Raw genomic sequence first — 17282 nt, forward strand, 5'->3', positions numbered from 1 at the left:
CACTCTATCCTCAATTTGGAATATGTTTTATTCACTTGTGCTGCACAGATGTAGTCTCTCAAATAAATGAGTTTACCAAAAAAAGGAGGGGGAAACATGATGGGGGAATTATTAACATTTACAGTTATACACTGATATTACTGTTAGCTTTAAATGTAGCATGTGACATTTTGAGTTAATTATTTGAATATTAATTAGTTTACATCACAAAATATGTTTATTTACAAGAGAATTTGCTTTAAATGCATTAATGTGCATAATTGCATAATCACAGGGTTATTACTATGGTGATTTATATGCAGAGGCAGACATTACTTGAGTACTTTGAGTAAATTTCCCAAGGATCTGTGCTTTATCAGAGTGTTTGTCTTGGAAAAAAAAATATACTTTACTAAAAAATGTTCACTACGTTCTAAAGCATAGAATCATACTGTGTATTCCTTTTATATTGCATATTAAACTTGATTTAATACCTAATTACATAAAAAATTGTGTACTTTTACTTTCTTGAGTAAAAGTACAAAAATACTTTTTACTTAAGTAAAAGTAAAAAAATACTAGATGTTTAATGTACTTAAATATTAAATATAAACCAAAAACGTGAAATTATGAAATGTAGTGGACTAAAAATTATATTAATATGCTTTGGAATGAATGTTTTCCAAAGAAAAACACTAATAAAATACGAATACTTGAAAATTTACTTTTATGTAGAAAGTAAAAATACTAATGTAGTGTCCGCCTCTGTTTATATGGAAAAGAGTTTAAAAAAAATGACTACGTTACCCACAATGCATTGCATGTGTACTTCCGGAATGCACTACGAGACTAAAGAACAACCGAAAATGCAAGCGACATTGCCATACCATAGGTTCGAATCCCGCAAAAGACATGAAAATTAAAGTGATGATAAACCTTGCAATAAGTATAGAACTGTGTGTAAACAATGTTGAAAAAATAAAGTGTACGTTTTCCTCCTCTTTTCTCCTTTTCTTTTTCTCTCTTTCCCCCCTCTTTCCTCTCTCTTTTCTTCTTTCCCCCCCATGGGCAGTCCCTTTTGCCCCATTTTTGGCCGAGTGGTTAAGGCGATGGACTAGAAATCCATTGGGGTCTCCCCGCGCAGGTTCGAATCCTGCCGACTACGTCTTCAGACTTCAGACTCTCGAGTAGACCGACTCTACTTCGAGAGGGAATCTGCTTAAGATTTGCCGTTGAAAGAAATACAAAAATGATTTTGACTTCTGCATAGAAATGGCAGTCCCCTCACAGCCATTGTACTCAGGCAGACCCGCAGGCATCTTTCTTGCGCAGCCCGGTGGCACGCCGTGATCGTATAGTGGTTAGTACTCTGCGTTGTGGCCGCTGCAACCCCGGTTCGAATCCGGGTCACGGCAGCCCTTCTGGGAAAGTCTGTTGGGGTCTTCCCGCTCCTGCCCCTTTTGTGATAGGCTGGTTGCCTGACCGTCAAGTTCTTTTCCAGCACACACCAGGCCCAGAGAGCTCACCAGGTTACCCTGTTGTAGTCGTGGCCGAGTGGTTAAGGCGATGGATTTGAAATCCATTGGGGTGTCCCCGCGCAGGTTCAAGCCCTGCCGACTACGAGTGTCTGTTCCCTGGCTTCGGCCTCTCTCTTGTTGGATGTTCCAGCTCACGATTTGCTTTATTTCTGCAGCTCAAGTTGGTACCATGGGTTGCACAGTGGGAAAACTATGCAGCCTTTCATAGTTTCTCCTGTGTGTGTGTGAGATCGGCTCTGTTGTGAAGTGATGTGGCTTCCATTGTCATTTTGACCATATACTGCACGTGCAGCATGAAACCATAGAAGAGCTGGAACAAGACTTTGTTTACAACTGTTGTAGATCGTCGCTAATCGAGTTGATCCTGACCTGAGCAATTTTCTGAGAGGTTAAGGACTATGGCTCTACCCTCTTTGTTTTCAGGATTCCCACAATTCTCTCCCCCGGATTGTTTTCCTTAAATAATTCAAACGTGTATTTGCACTTTTGCTTTTCTAAGTAGAAAGCGGATAATGAACAAACTTTTTGTGCAGATCTCTCACCTGCTGAAAAGGCACAACATGCAGCAAAGCAGTACCTGAAGTCTAATTTCAGTTTAAAGCCTGAATACCACCCTGTCGTCCAGCGTCCGGGTATGTGCACAGGAGAGGTCGTGACCTTTTCCATCATTCTTTCGCAGAGGCAATATCGTAGCCTATGAGGTTTATCCGAGGCGTGATCATTGCTGGTTGAAAACTTTACACAATACCCCGCCAGGATGACTTGAAATACAGTCAGCTTTGGCAATTTTTCACAGTCTCTTGAGAGACTTACGAGTTTGTTGCAAAGAGAAGTTTGTTGTGTGTGTTTGTTTGTTTTGATGTTTATAGTCCTGAGGTTAAAAGCGTCAAAGTTTGATTCCGGTACTTGACATCGCATTGATTTCCATCCTCTGTGTGGCAATCAGTACCAAGGACATCACGATGATGTTTTCAAACGACACCCTTTATGTATGTTGGACGGTTTTATGTAGAAAAGACCAAATCACAAAAAAGATTTTAGCTGGGTTTTCACGGGCAGGGTCACGTTTTGTCAAATGTGCTTTTTCTCGTGCAGCTCAAGAGTCACTTCGGCATGTTACGTAGATGTAGCTACATTTCCTTGAGCTTAGAAACGTTGCCTCTCTGGTGACGTTTTGGATGAAGAGTGCTTTTCCTGAAGTAAAGAGAGTCTCATGCAGAAGCAAGATTTCTCCACTTAAATAGATAATACGCACTCTGTTTGAAGACTGAAGCAGTTTCCTGCTCATTCTGGCATTCTAGTAATATTTAACCTGTCCATAGACCAAAGAGTAGCTAACAGGACATGGTACTGAAGTCCTGTAGTTGGCTGAGGCGTGAAGCCCTGGAACTCAGGTGCGAGCCCGGATAGCTCAGTCGGTAGAGCATCAGACTTTTAACCTGAGGGTCCAGGGTTCAAGTCCCTGTTCGGGCGATGAGTAGCCTCGATCGCCTTTTGTGCTGCTGTGTCTAGAGCTCCGTTTCGTAGGGAACGGGGAAAGGATAAAGTTTCCCAACATCGACAGCATGTAGTCGTGGCCGAGTGGTTAAGGCGATGGACTAGAAATCCATTGGGGTCTCCCCGCGCAGGTTCGAATCCTGCCGACTACGTCTTCAGACTTCAGACTCTCGAGTAGACCGACTCTACTTCGAGAGGGCATCTGCTTAAGATTTGCCGTTGAAAGAAATACAAAAAGATTTTGACTTCTGCATAGAAATGGCAGTCCCCTCACAGCCATTGTACTCAGGCAGACCCGCAGGCATCTTTCTTGCGCAGCCCGGCGGCACGCCGTGATCGGATAGTGGTTAGTACTCTGCGTTGTGGCCGCTGCAACCCCGGTTCGAATCTGGGTCACGGCAGCCCTTCCGGGAAAGTCTGTTGGGGTCTTCCCGCTCCTGCCCCTTTTGTGATCGGCTGGTTGCCTGACCGTCAAGTTCTTTTCCAGCACACACCAGGCCCAGAGAGCTCACCAGCTTACCCTGTTGTAGTCGTGGCCGAGTGGTTAAGGCGATGGATTTGAAATCCATTGGGGGTCTCCCCGCGCAGGTTCAAACCCTGCCGACTACGAGTGTCTGTTCCCTGGCTTCGGCCTCTCTCTTGTTGGATGTTCCAGCTCACGATTTGCTTTATTTCTGCAGCTCAAGTTGGTACCATGGGTTGCACAGTGGGAAAACTATGCAGCCTTTCATAGTTTCTCCTGTGTGTGTGTGAGATCGGCTCTGTTGTGAAGTGATGTGGCTTCCATTGTCATTTTGACCATATACTGCACGTGCAGCATGAAACCATAGAAGAGCTGGAACAAGACTTTGTTTACAACTGTTGTAGATCGTCGCTAATCAAGTTGATCCTGACCTGAGCAATTTTCTGAGAGGTTAAGGACTATGGCTCTACCCTCTTTGTTTTCAGGATTCCCACAATTCTCTCCCCCGGATTGTTTTCCTTAAATAATTCAAACGTGTATTTGCACTTTTGCTTTTCTAAGTAGAAAGCGGATAATGAACAAACTTTTTGTGCAGATCTCTCACCTGCTGAAAAGGCACAACATGCAGCAAAGCAGTACCTGAAGTCTAATTTCAGTTTAAAGCCTGACCCTGTCGTCCAGCGTCCGGGTATGTGCACAGGAGAGGTCGTGACCTTTTCCATCATTCTTTCGCAGAGGCAATATCGTAGCCTATGAGGTTTATCCGAGGCGTGATCATTGCTGGTTGAAAACTTTACACAATACCCCGCCAGGATGACTTGAAATACAGTCAGCTTTGGCAATTTTTCACAGTCTCTTGAGAGACTTACGAGTTTGTTGCAAAGAGAAGTTTGTTGCGTGTGTTTGTTTGTTTTGATGTTTATAGTCCTGAGGTTAAAAGCGTCAAAGTTTGATTCTGGTACTTGACATCGCATTGATTTCCATCCTCTGTGTGGCAATCAGTACCAAGGACATCACGATGATGTTTTCAAACGACACCCTTTATGTATGTTGGACGGTTTTATGTAGAAAAGACCAAATCACAAAAAAGATTTTAGCTGGGTTTTCACGGGCAGGGTCACGTTTTGTCAAATGTGCTTTTTCTCGTGCAGCTCAAGAGTCACTTCGGCATGTTACATAGATGTAGCTACATTTCCTTGAGCTTGGAAACGTTGCCTCTCTGGTGACGTTTTGGATGAAGAGTGCTATTCCCTTAAGTAAAGAGAGTCTCATGCAGAAGCAAGATTTCTCCACTTAAATAGATAATACGCACTCTGTTTGAAGACTGAAGCAGTTTCCTGCTCATTCTGGCATTCTAGTAATATTTAACCTGTCCATAGACCAAAGAGTAGCTAACAGGACATGGTACTGAAGTCCCGTACTTGGCTGAGGCGTGAAGCCCTGGAACTCAGGTGCGAGCCCGGATAGCTCAGTCGGTAGAGCATCAGACTTTTAATCTGAGGGTCCAGGGTTCAAGTCCCTGTTCGGGCGATGAGTAGCCTCGATCGCCTTTTGTGCTGCTGTGTCTAGAGCTCCGTTTCGTAGGGAACGGGGAAAGGATAAAGTTTCCCAACATCGACAGCATGTAGTCGTGGCCGAGTGGTTAAGGCGATGGACTAGAAATCCATTGGGGTCTCCCCGCACAGTTTCGAATCCTGCCGACTACGTCTTCAGACTTCAGACTCTCGAGTAGACCGACTCTACTTCGAGAGGGCATCTGCTTAAGATTTGCCGTTGAAAGAAATACAAAAATGATTTTGACTTCTGCATAGAAATGGCAGTCCCCTCACAGCCATTGTACTCAGGCAGACCCGCAGGCATCTTTCTTGCGCAGCCCGGTGGCACGCCGTGATCGTATAGTGGTTAGTACTCTGCGTTGTGGCCGCTGCAACCCCGGTTCGAATCCGGGTCACGGCAGCCCTTCCGGGAAAGTCTTTTGGGGTCTTCCCGCTCCTGCCCCTTTTGTGATCGGCTGGTTGCCTGACCGTCAAGTTCTTTTCCAGCACACACCAGGCCCAGAGAGCTCACCAGCTTACCCTGTTGTAGTCGTGGCCGAGTGGTTAAGGCGATGGATTTGAAATCCATTGGGGTCTCCCCGCGCAGGTTCAAGCCCTGCCGACTACGAGTGTCTGTTCCCTGGCTTCGGCCTCTCTCTTGTTGGATGTTCCAGCTCACGATTTGCTTTATTTCTGCAGCTCAAGTTGGTACCATGGGTTGCACAGTGGGAAAACTATGCAGCCTTTCATAGTTTCTCCTGTGTGTGTGTGAGATCGGCTCTGTTGTGAAGTGATGTGGCTTCCATTGTCATTTTGACCATATACTGCACGTGCAGCATGAAACCATAGAAGAGCTGGAACAAGACTTTGTTTACAACTGTTGTAGATCGTCGCTAATCGAGTTGATCCTGACCTGAGCAATTTTCTGAGAGGTTAAGGACTATGGCTCTACCCTCTTTGTTTTCAGGATTCCCACAATTCTCTCCCCCGGATTGTTTTCCTTAAATAATTCAAACGTGTATTTGCACTTTTGCTTTTCTAAGTAGAAAGCGGATAATGAACAAACTTTTTGTGCAGATCTCTCACCTGCTGAAAAGGCACAACATGCAGCAAAGCAGTACCTGAAGTCTAATTTCAGTTTAAAGCCTGACCCTGTCGTCCAGCGTCCGGGTATGTGCACAGGAGAGGTCGTGACCTTTTCCATCATTCTTTCGCAGAGGCAATATCGTAGCCTATGAGGTTTATCCGAGGCGTGATCATTGCTGGTTGAAAACTTTACACAATACCCCGCCAGGATGACTTGAAATACAGTCAGCTTTGGCAATTTTTCACAGTCTCTTGAGAGACTTACGAGTTTGTTGCAAAGAGAAGTTTGTTGTGTGTGTTTGTTTGTTTTGATGTTTATAGTCCTGAGGTTAAAAGCGTCAAAGTTTGATTCCGGTACTTGACATCGCATTGATTTCCATCCTCTGTGTGGCAATCAGTACCAAGGACATCACGATGATGTTTTCAAACGACACCCTTTATGTATGTTGGACGGTTTTATGTAGAAAAGACCAAATCACAAAAAAGATTTTAGCTGGGTTTTCACGGGCAGGGTCACGTTTTGTCAAATGTGCTTTTTCTCGTGCAGCTCAAGAGTCACTTCGGCATGTTACGTAGATGTAGCTACATTTCCTTGAGCTTAGAAACGTTGCCTCTCTGGTGACGTTTTGGATGAAGAGTGCTTTTCCTGAAGTAAAGAGAGTCTCATGCAGAAGCAAGATTTCTCCACTTAAATAGATAATACGCACTCTGTTTGAAGACTGAAGCAGTTTCCTGCTCATTCTGGCATTCTAGTAATATTTAACCTGTCCATAGACCAAAGAGTAGCTAACAGGACATGGTACTGAAGTCCTGTAGTTGGCTGAGGCGTGAAGCCCTGGAACTCAGGTGCGAGCCCGGATAGCTCAGTCGGTAGAGCATCAGACTTTTAACCTGAGGGTCCAGGGTTCAAGTCCCTGTTCGGGCGATGAGTAGCCTCGATCGCCTTTTGTGCTGCTGTGTCTAGAGCTCCGTTTCGTAGGGAACGGGGAAAGGATAAAGTTTCCCAACATCGACAGCATGTAGTCGTGGCCGAGTGGTTAAGGCGATGGACTAGAAATCCATTGGGGTCTCCCCGCGCAGGTTCGAATCCTGCCGACTACGTCTTCAGACTTCAGACTCTCGAGTAGACCGACTCTACTTCGAGAGGGCATCTGCTTAAGATTTGCCGTTGAAAGAAATACAAAAAGATTTTGACTTCTGCATAGAAATGGCAGTCCCCTCACAGCCATTGTACTCAGGCAGACCCGCAGGCATCTTTCTTGCGCAGCCCGGCGGCACGCCGTGATCGGATAGTGGTTAGTACTCTGCGTTGTGGCCGCTGCAACCCCGGTTCGAATCTGGGTCACGGCAGCCCTTCCGGGAAAGTCTGTTGGGGTCTTCCCGCTCCTGCCCCTTTTGTGATCGGCTGGTTGCCTGACCGTCAAGTTCTTTTCCAGCACACACCAGGCCCAGAGAGCTCACCAGCTTACCCTGTTGTAGTCGTGGCCGAGTGGTTAAGGCGATGGATTTGAAATCCATTGGGGGTCTCCCCGCGCAGGTTCAAACCCTGCCGACTACGAGTGTCTGTTCCCTGGCTTCGGCCTCTCTCTTGTTGGATGTTCCAGCTCACGATTTGCTTTATTTCTGCAGCTCAAGTTGGTACCATGGGTTGCACAGTGGGAAAACTATGCAGCCTTTCATAGTTTCTCCTGTGTGTGTGTGAGATCGGCTCTGTTGTGAAGTGATGTGGCTTCCATTGTCATTTTGACCATATACTGCACGTGCAGCATGAAACCATAGAAGAGCTGGAACAAGACTTTGTTTACAACTGTTGTAGATCGTCGCTAATCAAGTTGATCCTGACCTGAGCAATTTTCTGAGAGGTTAAGGACTATGGCTCTACCCTCTTTGTTTTCAGGATTCCCACAATTCTCTCCCCCGGATTGTTTTCCTTAAATAATTCAAACGTGTATTTGCACTTTTGCTTTTCTAAGTAGAAAGCGGATAATGAACAAACTTTTTGTGCAGATCTCTCACCTGCTGAAAAGGCACAACATGCAGCAAAGCAGTACCTGAAGTCTAATTTCAGTTTAAAGCCTGACCCTGTCGTCCAGCGTCCGGGTATGTGCACAGGAGAGGTCGTGACCTTTTCCATCATTCTTTCGCAGAGGCAATATCGTAGCCTATGAGGTTTATCCGAGGCGTGATCATTGCTGGTTGAAAACTTTACACAATACCCCGCCAGGATGACTTGAAATACAGTCAGCTTTGGCAATTTTTCACAGTCTCTTGAGAGACTTACGAGTTTGTTGCAAAGAGAAGTTTGTTGCGTGTGTTTGTTTGTTTTGATGTTTATAGTCCTGAGGTTAAAAGCGTCAAAGTTTGATTCTGGTACTTGACATCGCATTGATTTCCATCCTCTGTGTGGCAATCAGTACCAAGGACATCACGATGATGTTTTCAAACGACACCCTTTATGTATGTTGGACGGTTTTATGTAGAAAAGACCAAATCACAAAAAAGATTTTAGCTGGGTTTTCACGGGCAGGGTCACGTTTTGTCAAATGTGCTTTTTCTCGTGCAGCTCAAGAGTCACTTCGGCATGTTACGTAGATGTAGCTACATTTCCTTGAGCTTAGAAACGTTGCCTCTCTGGTGACGTTTTGGATGAAGAGTGCTATTCCCTTAAGTAAAGAGAGTCTCATGCAGAAGCAAGATTTCTCCACTTAAATAGATAATACGCACTCTGTTTGAAGACTGAAGCAGTTTCCTGCTCATTCTGGCATTCTAGTAATATTTAACCTGTCCATAGACCAAAGAGTAGCTAACAGGACATGGTACTGAAGTCCCGTACTTGGCTGAGGCGTGAAGCCCTGGAACTCAGGTGTGAGCCCGGATAGCTCAGTCGGTAGAGCATCAGACTTTTAATCTGAGGGTCCAGGGTTCAAGTCCCTGTTCGGGCGATGAGTAGCCTCGATCGCCTTTTGTGCTGCTGTGTCTAGAGCTCCGTTTCGTAGGGAACGGGGAAAGGATAAAGTTTCCCAACATCGACAGCATGTAGTCGTGGCCGAGTGGTTAAGGCGATGGACTAGAAATCCATTGGGGTCTCCCCGCGCAGGTTCGAATCCTGCCGACTACGTCTTCAGACTTCAGACTCTCGAGTAGACCGACTCTACTTCGAGAGGGCATCTGCTTAAGATTTGCCGTTGAAAGAAATACAAAAATGATTTTGACTTCTGCATAGAAATGGCAGTCCCCTCACAGCCATTGTACTCTCTCTTGTTGGATGTTCCAGCTCACGATTTGCTTTATTTCTGCAGCTCAAGTTGGTACCATGGGTTGCACAGTGGGAAAACTATGCAGCCTTTCATAGTTTCTCCTGTGTGTGTGTGAGATCGGCTCTGTTGTGAAGTGATGTGGCTTCCATTGTCATTTTGACCATATACTGCACGTGCAGCATGAAACCATAGAAGAGCTGGAACAAGACTTTGTTTACAACTGTTGTAGATCGTCGCTAATCGAGTTGATCCTGACCTGAGCAATTTTCTGAGAGGTTAAGGACTATGGCTCTACCCTCTTTGTTTTCAGGATTCCCACAATTCTCTCCCCCGGATTGTTTTCCTTAAATAATTCAAACGTGTATTTGCACTTTTGCTTTTCTAAGTAGAAAGCGGATAATGAACAAACTTTTTGTGCAGATCTCTCACCTGCTGAAAAGGCACAACATGCAGCAAAGCAGTACCTGAAGTCTAATTTCAGTTTAAAGCCTGACCCTGTCGTCCAGCGTCCGGGTATGTGCACAGGAGAGGTCGTGACCTTTTCCATCATTCTTTCGCAGAGGCAATATCGTAGCCTATGAGGTTTATCCGAGGCGTGATCATTGCTGGTTGAAAACTTTACACAATACCCCGCCAGGATGACTTGAAATACAGTCAGCTTTGGCAATTTTTCACAGTCTCTTGAGAGACTTACGAGTTTGTTGCAAAGAGAAGTTTGTTGTGTGTGTTTGTTTGTTTTGATGTTTATAGTCCTGAGGTTAAAAGCGTCAAAGTTTGATTCCGGTACTTGACATCGCATTGATTTCCATCCTCTGTGTGGCAATCAGTACCAAGGACATCACGATGATGTTTTCAAACGACACCCTTTATGTATGTTGGACGGTTTTATGTAGAAAAGACCAAATCACAAAAAAGATTTTAGCTGGGTTTTCACGGGCAGGGTCACGTTTTGTCAAATGTGCTTTTTCTCGTGCAGCTCAAGAGTCACTTCGGCATGTTACGTAGATGTAGCTACATTTCCTTGAGCTTAGAAACGTTGCCTCTCTGGTGACGTTTTGGATGAAGAGTGCTTTTCCTGAAGTAAAGAGAGTCTCATGCAGAAGCAAGATTTCTCCACTTAAATAGATAATACGCACTCTGTTTGAAGACTGAAGCAGTTTCCTGCTCATTCTGGCATTCTAGTAATATTTAACCTGTCCATAGACCAAAGAGTAGCTAACAGGACATGGTACTGAAGTCCTGTAGTTGGCTGAGGCGTGAAGCCCTGGAACTCAGGTGCGAGCCCGGATAGCTCAGTGGGTAGAGCATCAGACTTTTAACCTGAGGGTCCAGGGTTCAAGTCCCTGTTCGGGCGATGAGTAGCCTCGATCGCCTTTTGTGCTGCTGTGTCTAGAGCTCCGTTTCGTAGGGAACGGGGAAAGGATAAAGTTTCCCAACATCGACAGCATGTAGTCGTGGCCGAGTGGTTAAGGCGATGGACTAGAAATCCATTGGGGTCTCCCCGCGCAGGTTCGAATCCTGCCGACTACGTCCTCAGACTTCAGACTCTCGAGTAGACCGACTCTACTTCGAGAGGGCATCTGCTTAAGATTTGCCGTTGAAAGAAATACAAAAAGATTTTGACTTCTGCATAGAAATGGCAGTCCCCTCACAGCCATTGTACTCAGGCAGACCCGCAGGCATCTTTCTTGCGCAGCCCGGCGGCACGCCGTGATCGGATAGTGGTTAGTACTCTGCGTTGTGGCCGCTGCAACCCCGGTTCGAATCTGGGTCACGGCAGCCCTTCCGGGAAAGTCTGTTGGGGTCTTCCCGCTCCTGCCCCTTTTGTGATCGGCTGGTTGCCTGACCGTCAAGTTCTTTTCCAGCACACACCAGGCCCAGAGAGCTCACCAGCTTACCCTGTTGTAGTCGTGGCCGAGTGGTTAAGGCGATGGATTTGAAATCCATTGGGGGTCTCCCCGCGCAGGTTCAAACCCTGCCGACTACGAGTGTCTGTTCCCTGGCTTCGGCCTCTCTCTTGTTGGATGTTCCAGCTCACGATTTGCTTTATTTCTGCAGCTCAAGTTGGTACCATGGGTTGCACAGTGGGAAAACTATGCAGCCTTTCATAGTTTCTCCTGTGTGTGTGTGAGATCGGCTCTGTTGTGAAGTGATGTGGCTTCCATTGTCATTTTGACCATATACTGCACGTGCAGCATGAAACCATAGAAGAGCTGGAACAAGACTTTGTTTACAACTGTTGTAGATCGTCGCTAATCGAGTTGATCCTGACCTGAGCAATTTTCTGAGAGGTTAAGGACTATGGCTCTACCCTCTTTGTTTTCAGGATTCCCACAATTCTCTCCCCCGGATTGTTTTCCTTAAATAATTCAAACGTGTATTTGCACTTTTGCTTTTCTAAGTAGAAAGCGGATAATGAACAAACTTTTTGTGCAGATCTCTCACCTGCTGAAAAGGCACAACATGCAGCAAAGCAGTACCTGAAGTCTAATTTCAGTTTAAAGCCTGACCCTGTCGTCCAGCGTCCGGGTATGTGCACAGGAGAGGTCGTGACCTTTTCCATCATTCTTTCGCAGAGGCAATATCGTAGCCTATGAGGTTTATCCGAGGCGTGATCATTGCTGGTTGAAAACTTTACACAATACCCCGCCAGGATGACTTGAAATACAGTCAGCTTTGGCAATTTTTCACAGTCTCTTGAGAGACTTACGAGTTTGTTGCAAAGAGAAGTTTGTTGCGTGTGTTTGTTTGTTTTGATGTTTATAGTCCTGAGGTTAAAAGCGTCAAAGTTTGATTCTGGTACTTGACATCGCATTGATTTCCATCCTCTGTGTGGCAATCAGTACCAAGGACATCACGATGATGTTTTCAAACGACACCCTTTATGTATGTTGGACGGTTTTATGTAGAAAAGACCAAATCACAAAAAAGATTTTAGCTGGGTTTTCACGGGCAGGGTCACGTTTTGTCAAATGTGCTTTTTCTCGTGCAGCTCAAGAGTCACTTCGGCATGTTACGTAGATGTAGCTACATTTCCTTGAGCTTAGAAACGTTGCCTCTCTGGTGACGTTTTGGATGAAGAGTGCTATTCCCTTAAGTAAAGAGAGTCTCATGCAGAAGCAAGATTTCTCCACTTAAATAGATAATACGCACTCTGTTTGAAGACTGAAGCAGTTTCCTGCTCATTCTGGCATTCTAGTAATATTTAACCTGTCCATAGACCAAAGAGTAGCTAACAGGACATGGTACTGAAGTCCCGTACTTGGCTGAGGCGTGAAGCCCTGGAACTCAGGTGCGAGCCCGGATAGCTCAGTCGGTAGAGCATCAGACTTTTAATCTGAGGGTCCAGGGTTCAAGTCCCTGTTCGGGCGATGAGTAGCCTCGATCGCCTTTTGTGCTGCTGTGTCTAGAGCTCCGTTTCGTAGGGAACGGGGAAAGGATAAAGTTTCCCAACATCGACAGCATGTAGTCGTGGCCGAGTGGTTAAGGCGATGGACTAGAAATCCATTGGGGTCTCCCCGCGCAGGTTCGAATCCTGCCGACTACGTCTTCAGACTTCAGACTCTTGAGTAGACCGACTCTACTTCGAGAGGGCATCTGCTTAAGATTTGCCGTTGAAAGAAATACAAAAATGATTTTGACTTCTGCATAGAAATGGCAGTCCCCTCACAGCCATTGTACTCTCTCTTGTTGGATGTTCCAGCTCACGATTTGCTTTATTTCTGCAGCTCAAGTTGGTACCATGGGTTGCACAGTGGGAAAACTATGCAGCCTTTCATAGTTTCTCCTGTGTGTGTGTGAGATCGGCTCTGTTGTGAAGTGATGTGGCTTCCATTGTCATTTTGACCATATACTGCACGTGCAGCATGAAACCATAGAAGAGCTGGAACAAGACTTTGTTTACAACTGTTGTAGATCGTCGCTAATCGAGTTGATCCTGACCTGAGCAATTTTCTGAGAGGTTAAGGACTATGGCTCTACCCTCTTTGTTTTCAGGATTCCCACAATTCTCTCCCCCGGATTGTTTTCCTTAAATAATTCAAACGTGTATTTGCACTTTTGCTTTTCTAAGTAGAAAGCGGATAATGAACAAACTTTTTGTGCAGATCTCTCACCTGCTGAAAAGGCACAACATGCAGCAAAGCAGTACCTGAAGTCTAATTTCAGTTTAAAGCCTGACCCTGTCGTCCAGCGTCCGGGTATGTGCACAGGAGAGGTCGTGACCTTTTCCATCATTCTTTCGCAGAGGCAATATCGTAGCCTATGAGGTTTATCCGAGGCGTGATCATTGCTGGTTGAAAACTTTACACAATACCCCGCCAGGATGACTTGAAATACAGTCAGCTTTGGCAATTTTTCACAGTCTCTTGAGAGACTTACGAGTTTGTTGCAAAGAGAAGTTTGTTGTGTGTGTTTGTTTGTTTTGATGTTTATAGTCCTGAGGTTAAAAGCGTCAAAGTTTGATTCCGGTACTTGACATCGCATTGATTTCCATCCTCTGTGTGGCAATCAGTACCAAGGACATCACGATGATGTTTTCAAACGACACCCTTTATGTATGTTGGACGGTTTTATGTAGAAAAGACCAAATCACAAAAAAGATTTTAGCTGGGTTTTCACGGGCAGGGTCACGTTTTGTCAAATGTGCTTTTTCTCGTGCAGCTCAAGAGTCACTTCGGCATGTTACGTAGATGTAGCTACATTTCCTTGAGCTTAGAAACGTTGCCTCTCTGGTGACGTTTTGGATGAAGAGTGCTTTTCCTGAAGTAAAGAGAGTCTCATGCAGAAGCAAGATTTCTCCACTTAAATAGATAATGCGCACTCTGTTTGAAGACTGAAGCAGTTTCCTGCTCATTCTGGCATTCTAGTAATATTTAACCTGTCCATAGACCAAAGAGTAGCTAACAGGACATGGTACTGAAGTCCTGTAGTTGGCTGAGGCGTGAAGCCCTGGAACTCAGGTGCGAGCCCGGATAGCTCAGTCGGTAGAGCATCAGACTTTTAACCTGAGGGTCCAGGGTTCAAGTCCCTGTTCGGGCGATGAGTAGCCTCGATCGCCTTTTGTGCTGCTGTGTCTAGAGCTCCGTTTCGTAGGGAACGGGGAAAGGATAAAGTTTCCCAACATCGACAGTATGTAGTCGTGGCCGAGTGGTTAAGGCGATGGACTAGAAATCCATTGGGGTCTCCCCGCGCAGGTTCGAATCCTGCCGACTACGTCTTCAGACTTCAGACTCTCGAGTAGACCGACTCTACTTAGAGAGGGCATCTGCTTAAGATTTGCCGTTGAAAGAAATACAAAAAGATTTTGACTTCTGCATAGAAATGGCAGTCCCCTCACAGCCATTGTACTCAGGCAGACCCGCAGGCATCTTTCTTGCGCAGCCCGGCGGCACGCCGTGATCGGATAGTGGTTAGTACTCTGCGTTGTGGCCGCTGCAACCCCGGTTCGAATCTGGGTCACGGCAGCCCTTCCGGGAAAGTCTGTTGGGGTCTTCCCGCTCCTGCCCCTTTTGTGATCGGCTGGTTGCCTGACCGTCAAGTTCTTTTCCAGCACACACCAGGCCCAGAGAGCTCACCAGCTTACCCTGTTGTAGTCGTGGCCGAGTGGTTAAGGCGATGGATTTGAAATCCATTGGGGGTCTCCCCGCGCAGGTTCAAACCCTGCCGACTACGAGTGTCTGTTCCCTGGCTTCGGCCTCTCTCTTGTTGGATGTTCCAGCTCACGATTTGCTTTATTTCTGCAGCTCAAGTTGGTACCATGGGTTGCACAGTGGGAAAACTATGCAGCCTTTCATAGTTTCTCCTGTGTGTGTGTGAGATCGGCTCTGTTGTGAAGTGATGTGGCTTCCATTGTCATTTTGACCATATACTGCACGTGCAGCATGAAACCATAGAAGAGCTGGAACAAGACTTTGTTTACAACTGTTGTAGATCGTCGCTAATCGAGTTGATCCTGACCTGAGCAATTTTCTGAGAGGTTAAGGACTATGGCTCTACCCTCTTTGTTTTCAGGATTCCCACAATTCTCTCCCCCGGATTGTTTTCCTTAAATAATTCAAACGTGTATTTGCACTTTTGCTTTTCTAAGTAGAAAGCGGATAATGAACAAACTTTTTGTGCAGATCTCTCACCTGCTGAAAAGGCACAACATGCAGCAAAGCAGTACCTGAAGTCTAATTTCAGTTTAAAGCCTGACCCTGTCGTCCAGCGTCCGGGTATGTGCACAGGAGAGGTCGTGACCTTTTCCATCATTCTTTCGCAGAGGCAATATCGTAGCCTATGAGGTTTATCCGAGGCGTGATCATTGCTGGTTGAAAACTTTACACAATACCCCGCCAGGATGACTTGAAATACAGTCAGCTTTGGCAATTTTTCACAGTCTCTTGAGAGACTTACGAGTTTGTTGCAAAGAGAAGTTTGTTGCGTGTGTTTGTTTGTTTTGATGTTTATAGTCCTGAGGTTAAAAGCGTCAAAGTTTGATTCTGGTACTTGACATCGCATTGATTTCCATCCTCTGTGTGGCAATCAGTACCAAGGACATCACGATGATGTTTTCAAACGACACCCTTTATGTATGTTGGACGGTTTTATGTAGAAAAGACCAAATCACAAAAAAGATTTTAGCTGGGTTTTCACGGGCAGGGTCACGTTTTGTCAAATGTGCTTTTTCTCGTGCAGCTCAAGAGTCACTTCGGCATGTTACGTAGATGTAGCTACATTTCCTTGAGCTTAGAAACGTTGCCTCTCTGGTGACGTTTTGGATGAAGAGTGCTATTCCCTTAAGTAAAGAGAGTCTCATGCAGAAGCAAGATTTCTCCACTTAAATAGATAATACGCACTCTGTTTGAAGACTGAAGCAGTTTCCTGCTCATTCTGGCATTCTAGTAATATTTAACCTGTCCATAGACCAAAGAGTAGCTAACAGGACATGGTACTGAAGTCCCGTACTTGGCTGAGGCGTGAAGCCCTGGAACTCAGGTGCGAGCCCGGATAGCTCAGTCGGTAGAGCATCAGACTTTTAATCTGAGGGTCCAGGGTTCAAGTCCCTGTTCGGGCGATGAGTAGCCTCGATCGCCTTTTGTGCTGCTGTGTCTAGAGCTCCGTTTCGTAGGGAACGGGGAAAGGATAAAGTTTCCCAACATCGACAGCATGTAGTCGTGGCCGAGTGGTTAAGGCGATGGACTAGAAATCCATTGGGGTCTCCCCGCACAGTTTCGAATCCTGCCGACTACGTCTTCAGACTTCAGACTCTCGAGTAGACCGACTCTACTTCGAGAGGGCATCTGCTTAAGATTTGCCGTTGAAAGAAATACAAAAATGATTTTGACTTCTGCATAGAAATGGCAGTCCCCTCACAGCCATTGTACTCAGGCACACCCGCAGGCATCTTTCTTGCGCAGCCCGGTGGCACGCCGTGATCGTATAGTGGTTAGTACTCTGCGTTGTGGCCGCTGCAACCCCGGTTCGAATCCGGGTCACGGCAGCCCTTCCGGGAAAGTCTTTTGGGGTCTTCCCGCTCCTGCCCCTTTTGTGATCGGCTGGTTGCCTGACCGTCAAGTTCTTTTCCAGCACACACCAGGCCCAGAGAGCTCACCAGCTTACCCTGTTGTAGTCGTGGCCGAGTGGTTAAGGCGATGGATTTGAAATCCATTGGGGTCTCCCCGCGCAGGTTCAAGCCCTGCCGACTACGAGTGTCTGTTCCCTGGCTTCGGCCTCTCTCTTGTTGGATGTTCCAGCTCACGATTTGCTTTATTTCTGCAGCTCAAGTTGGTACCATGGGTTGCACAGTGGGAAAACTATGCAGCCTTTCATAGTTTCTCCTGTGTGTGTGTGAGATCGGCTCTGTTGTGAAGTGATGTGGCTTCCATTGTCATTTTGACCATATACTGCACGTGCAGCATGAAACCATAGAAGAGCTGGAACAAGA

General features: G+C 46.0%; 32 non-coding genes across 32 annotated transcripts; all 32 read left to right on the forward strand.

The window, feature by feature from the left end:
* The first annotated feature begins 1059 nt into the window (after positions 1–1059).
* On the forward strand, positions 1060–1144 carry trnas-aga (transfer RNA serine (anticodon AGA)). The gene has a single exon. It is a non-coding gene; the product is annotated as a tRNA-Ser (tRNA).
* Positions 1145–1519: 375 nt separating this feature from the next.
* On the forward strand, positions 1520–1601 carry trnas-uga (transfer RNA serine (anticodon UGA)). Its single transcript has one exon. It is a non-coding gene; the product is annotated as a tRNA-Ser (tRNA).
* Positions 1602–2184: 583 nt separating this feature from the next.
* On the forward strand, positions 2185–2325 carry LOC135788336 (U4 spliceosomal RNA). Its single transcript, XR_010547406.2, has one exon. It is a non-coding gene; the product is annotated as a U4 spliceosomal RNA (small nuclear RNA).
* Positions 2326–2917: 592 nt separating this feature from the next.
* Positions 2918–2990, forward strand: trnak-uuu (transfer RNA lysine (anticodon UUU)). The gene has a single exon. It is a non-coding gene; the product is annotated as a tRNA-Lys (tRNA).
* Positions 2991–3084: 94 nt separating this feature from the next.
* On the forward strand, positions 3085–3166 carry trnas-aga (transfer RNA serine (anticodon AGA)). The gene has a single exon. It is a non-coding gene; the product is annotated as a tRNA-Ser (tRNA).
* A 374-nt stretch (positions 3167–3540) lies between these two features.
* Positions 3541–3623, forward strand: trnas-uga (transfer RNA serine (anticodon UGA)). Its single transcript has one exon. It is a non-coding gene; the product is annotated as a tRNA-Ser (tRNA).
* Positions 3624–4200: 577 nt separating this feature from the next.
* Positions 4201–4341, forward strand: LOC135781974 (U4 spliceosomal RNA). Its single transcript, XR_010545378.1, has one exon. It is a non-coding gene; the product is annotated as a U4 spliceosomal RNA (small nuclear RNA).
* Positions 4342–4934: 593 nt separating this feature from the next.
* trnak-uuu (transfer RNA lysine (anticodon UUU)) lies at positions 4935–5007 on the forward strand. The gene has a single exon. It is a non-coding gene; the product is annotated as a tRNA-Lys (tRNA).
* A 94-nt stretch (positions 5008–5101) lies between these two features.
* On the forward strand, positions 5102–5183 carry trnas-aga (transfer RNA serine (anticodon AGA)). The gene has a single exon. It is a non-coding gene; the product is annotated as a tRNA-Ser (tRNA).
* Positions 5184–5558: 375 nt separating this feature from the next.
* On the forward strand, positions 5559–5640 carry trnas-uga (transfer RNA serine (anticodon UGA)). The gene has a single exon. It is a non-coding gene; the product is annotated as a tRNA-Ser (tRNA).
* Positions 5641–6217: 577 nt separating this feature from the next.
* On the forward strand, positions 6218–6358 carry LOC135781973 (U4 spliceosomal RNA). The gene has a single exon (XR_010545377.1). It is a non-coding gene; the product is annotated as a U4 spliceosomal RNA (small nuclear RNA).
* Positions 6359–6950: 592 nt separating this feature from the next.
* Positions 6951–7023, forward strand: trnak-uuu (transfer RNA lysine (anticodon UUU)). The gene has a single exon. It is a non-coding gene; the product is annotated as a tRNA-Lys (tRNA).
* A 94-nt stretch (positions 7024–7117) lies between these two features.
* trnas-aga (transfer RNA serine (anticodon AGA)) lies at positions 7118–7199 on the forward strand. Its single transcript has one exon. It is a non-coding gene; the product is annotated as a tRNA-Ser (tRNA).
* Positions 7200–7573: 374 nt separating this feature from the next.
* Positions 7574–7656, forward strand: trnas-uga (transfer RNA serine (anticodon UGA)). The gene has a single exon. It is a non-coding gene; the product is annotated as a tRNA-Ser (tRNA).
* A 577-nt stretch (positions 7657–8233) lies between these two features.
* Positions 8234–8374, forward strand: LOC135781972 (U4 spliceosomal RNA). Its single transcript, XR_010545376.1, has one exon. It is a non-coding gene; the product is annotated as a U4 spliceosomal RNA (small nuclear RNA).
* Positions 8375–8967: 593 nt separating this feature from the next.
* On the forward strand, positions 8968–9040 carry trnak-uuu (transfer RNA lysine (anticodon UUU)). Its single transcript has one exon. It is a non-coding gene; the product is annotated as a tRNA-Lys (tRNA).
* Positions 9041–9134: 94 nt separating this feature from the next.
* Positions 9135–9216, forward strand: trnas-aga (transfer RNA serine (anticodon AGA)). The gene has a single exon. It is a non-coding gene; the product is annotated as a tRNA-Ser (tRNA).
* A 687-nt stretch (positions 9217–9903) lies between these two features.
* On the forward strand, positions 9904–10044 carry LOC135781971 (U4 spliceosomal RNA). Its single transcript, XR_010545375.1, has one exon. It is a non-coding gene; the product is annotated as a U4 spliceosomal RNA (small nuclear RNA).
* A 592-nt stretch (positions 10045–10636) lies between these two features.
* Positions 10637–10709, forward strand: trnak-uuu (transfer RNA lysine (anticodon UUU)). Its single transcript has one exon. It is a non-coding gene; the product is annotated as a tRNA-Lys (tRNA).
* Positions 10710–10803: 94 nt separating this feature from the next.
* trnas-aga (transfer RNA serine (anticodon AGA)) lies at positions 10804–10885 on the forward strand. Its single transcript has one exon. It is a non-coding gene; the product is annotated as a tRNA-Ser (tRNA).
* Positions 10886–11259: 374 nt separating this feature from the next.
* trnas-uga (transfer RNA serine (anticodon UGA)) lies at positions 11260–11342 on the forward strand. Its single transcript has one exon. It is a non-coding gene; the product is annotated as a tRNA-Ser (tRNA).
* Positions 11343–11919: 577 nt separating this feature from the next.
* LOC135781970 (U4 spliceosomal RNA) lies at positions 11920–12060 on the forward strand. The gene has a single exon (XR_010545374.1). It is a non-coding gene; the product is annotated as a U4 spliceosomal RNA (small nuclear RNA).
* A 593-nt stretch (positions 12061–12653) lies between these two features.
* Positions 12654–12726, forward strand: trnak-uuu (transfer RNA lysine (anticodon UUU)). The gene has a single exon. It is a non-coding gene; the product is annotated as a tRNA-Lys (tRNA).
* Positions 12727–12820: 94 nt separating this feature from the next.
* trnas-aga (transfer RNA serine (anticodon AGA)) lies at positions 12821–12902 on the forward strand. Its single transcript has one exon. It is a non-coding gene; the product is annotated as a tRNA-Ser (tRNA).
* A 687-nt stretch (positions 12903–13589) lies between these two features.
* On the forward strand, positions 13590–13730 carry LOC135781969 (U4 spliceosomal RNA). Its single transcript, XR_010545373.1, has one exon. It is a non-coding gene; the product is annotated as a U4 spliceosomal RNA (small nuclear RNA).
* Positions 13731–14322: 592 nt separating this feature from the next.
* On the forward strand, positions 14323–14395 carry trnak-uuu (transfer RNA lysine (anticodon UUU)). The gene has a single exon. It is a non-coding gene; the product is annotated as a tRNA-Lys (tRNA).
* Positions 14396–14489: 94 nt separating this feature from the next.
* Positions 14490–14571, forward strand: trnas-aga (transfer RNA serine (anticodon AGA)). Its single transcript has one exon. It is a non-coding gene; the product is annotated as a tRNA-Ser (tRNA).
* A 374-nt stretch (positions 14572–14945) lies between these two features.
* On the forward strand, positions 14946–15028 carry trnas-uga (transfer RNA serine (anticodon UGA)). Its single transcript has one exon. It is a non-coding gene; the product is annotated as a tRNA-Ser (tRNA).
* A 577-nt stretch (positions 15029–15605) lies between these two features.
* Positions 15606–15746, forward strand: LOC135781968 (U4 spliceosomal RNA). Its single transcript, XR_010545372.1, has one exon. It is a non-coding gene; the product is annotated as a U4 spliceosomal RNA (small nuclear RNA).
* A 593-nt stretch (positions 15747–16339) lies between these two features.
* On the forward strand, positions 16340–16412 carry trnak-uuu (transfer RNA lysine (anticodon UUU)). Its single transcript has one exon. It is a non-coding gene; the product is annotated as a tRNA-Lys (tRNA).
* Positions 16413–16506: 94 nt separating this feature from the next.
* trnas-aga (transfer RNA serine (anticodon AGA)) lies at positions 16507–16588 on the forward strand. Its single transcript has one exon. It is a non-coding gene; the product is annotated as a tRNA-Ser (tRNA).
* A 375-nt stretch (positions 16589–16963) lies between these two features.
* Positions 16964–17045, forward strand: trnas-uga (transfer RNA serine (anticodon UGA)). The gene has a single exon. It is a non-coding gene; the product is annotated as a tRNA-Ser (tRNA).
* Positions 17046–17282: the final 237 nt, after the last annotated feature.

The sequence above is a fragment of the Paramisgurnus dabryanus genome, chromosome 23 (assembly GCF_030506205.2).
Source record: "Paramisgurnus dabryanus chromosome 23, PD_genome_1.1, whole genome shotgun sequence".
Lineage (NCBI taxonomy): Eukaryota > Metazoa > Chordata > Actinopteri > Cypriniformes > Cobitidae > Paramisgurnus > Paramisgurnus dabryanus.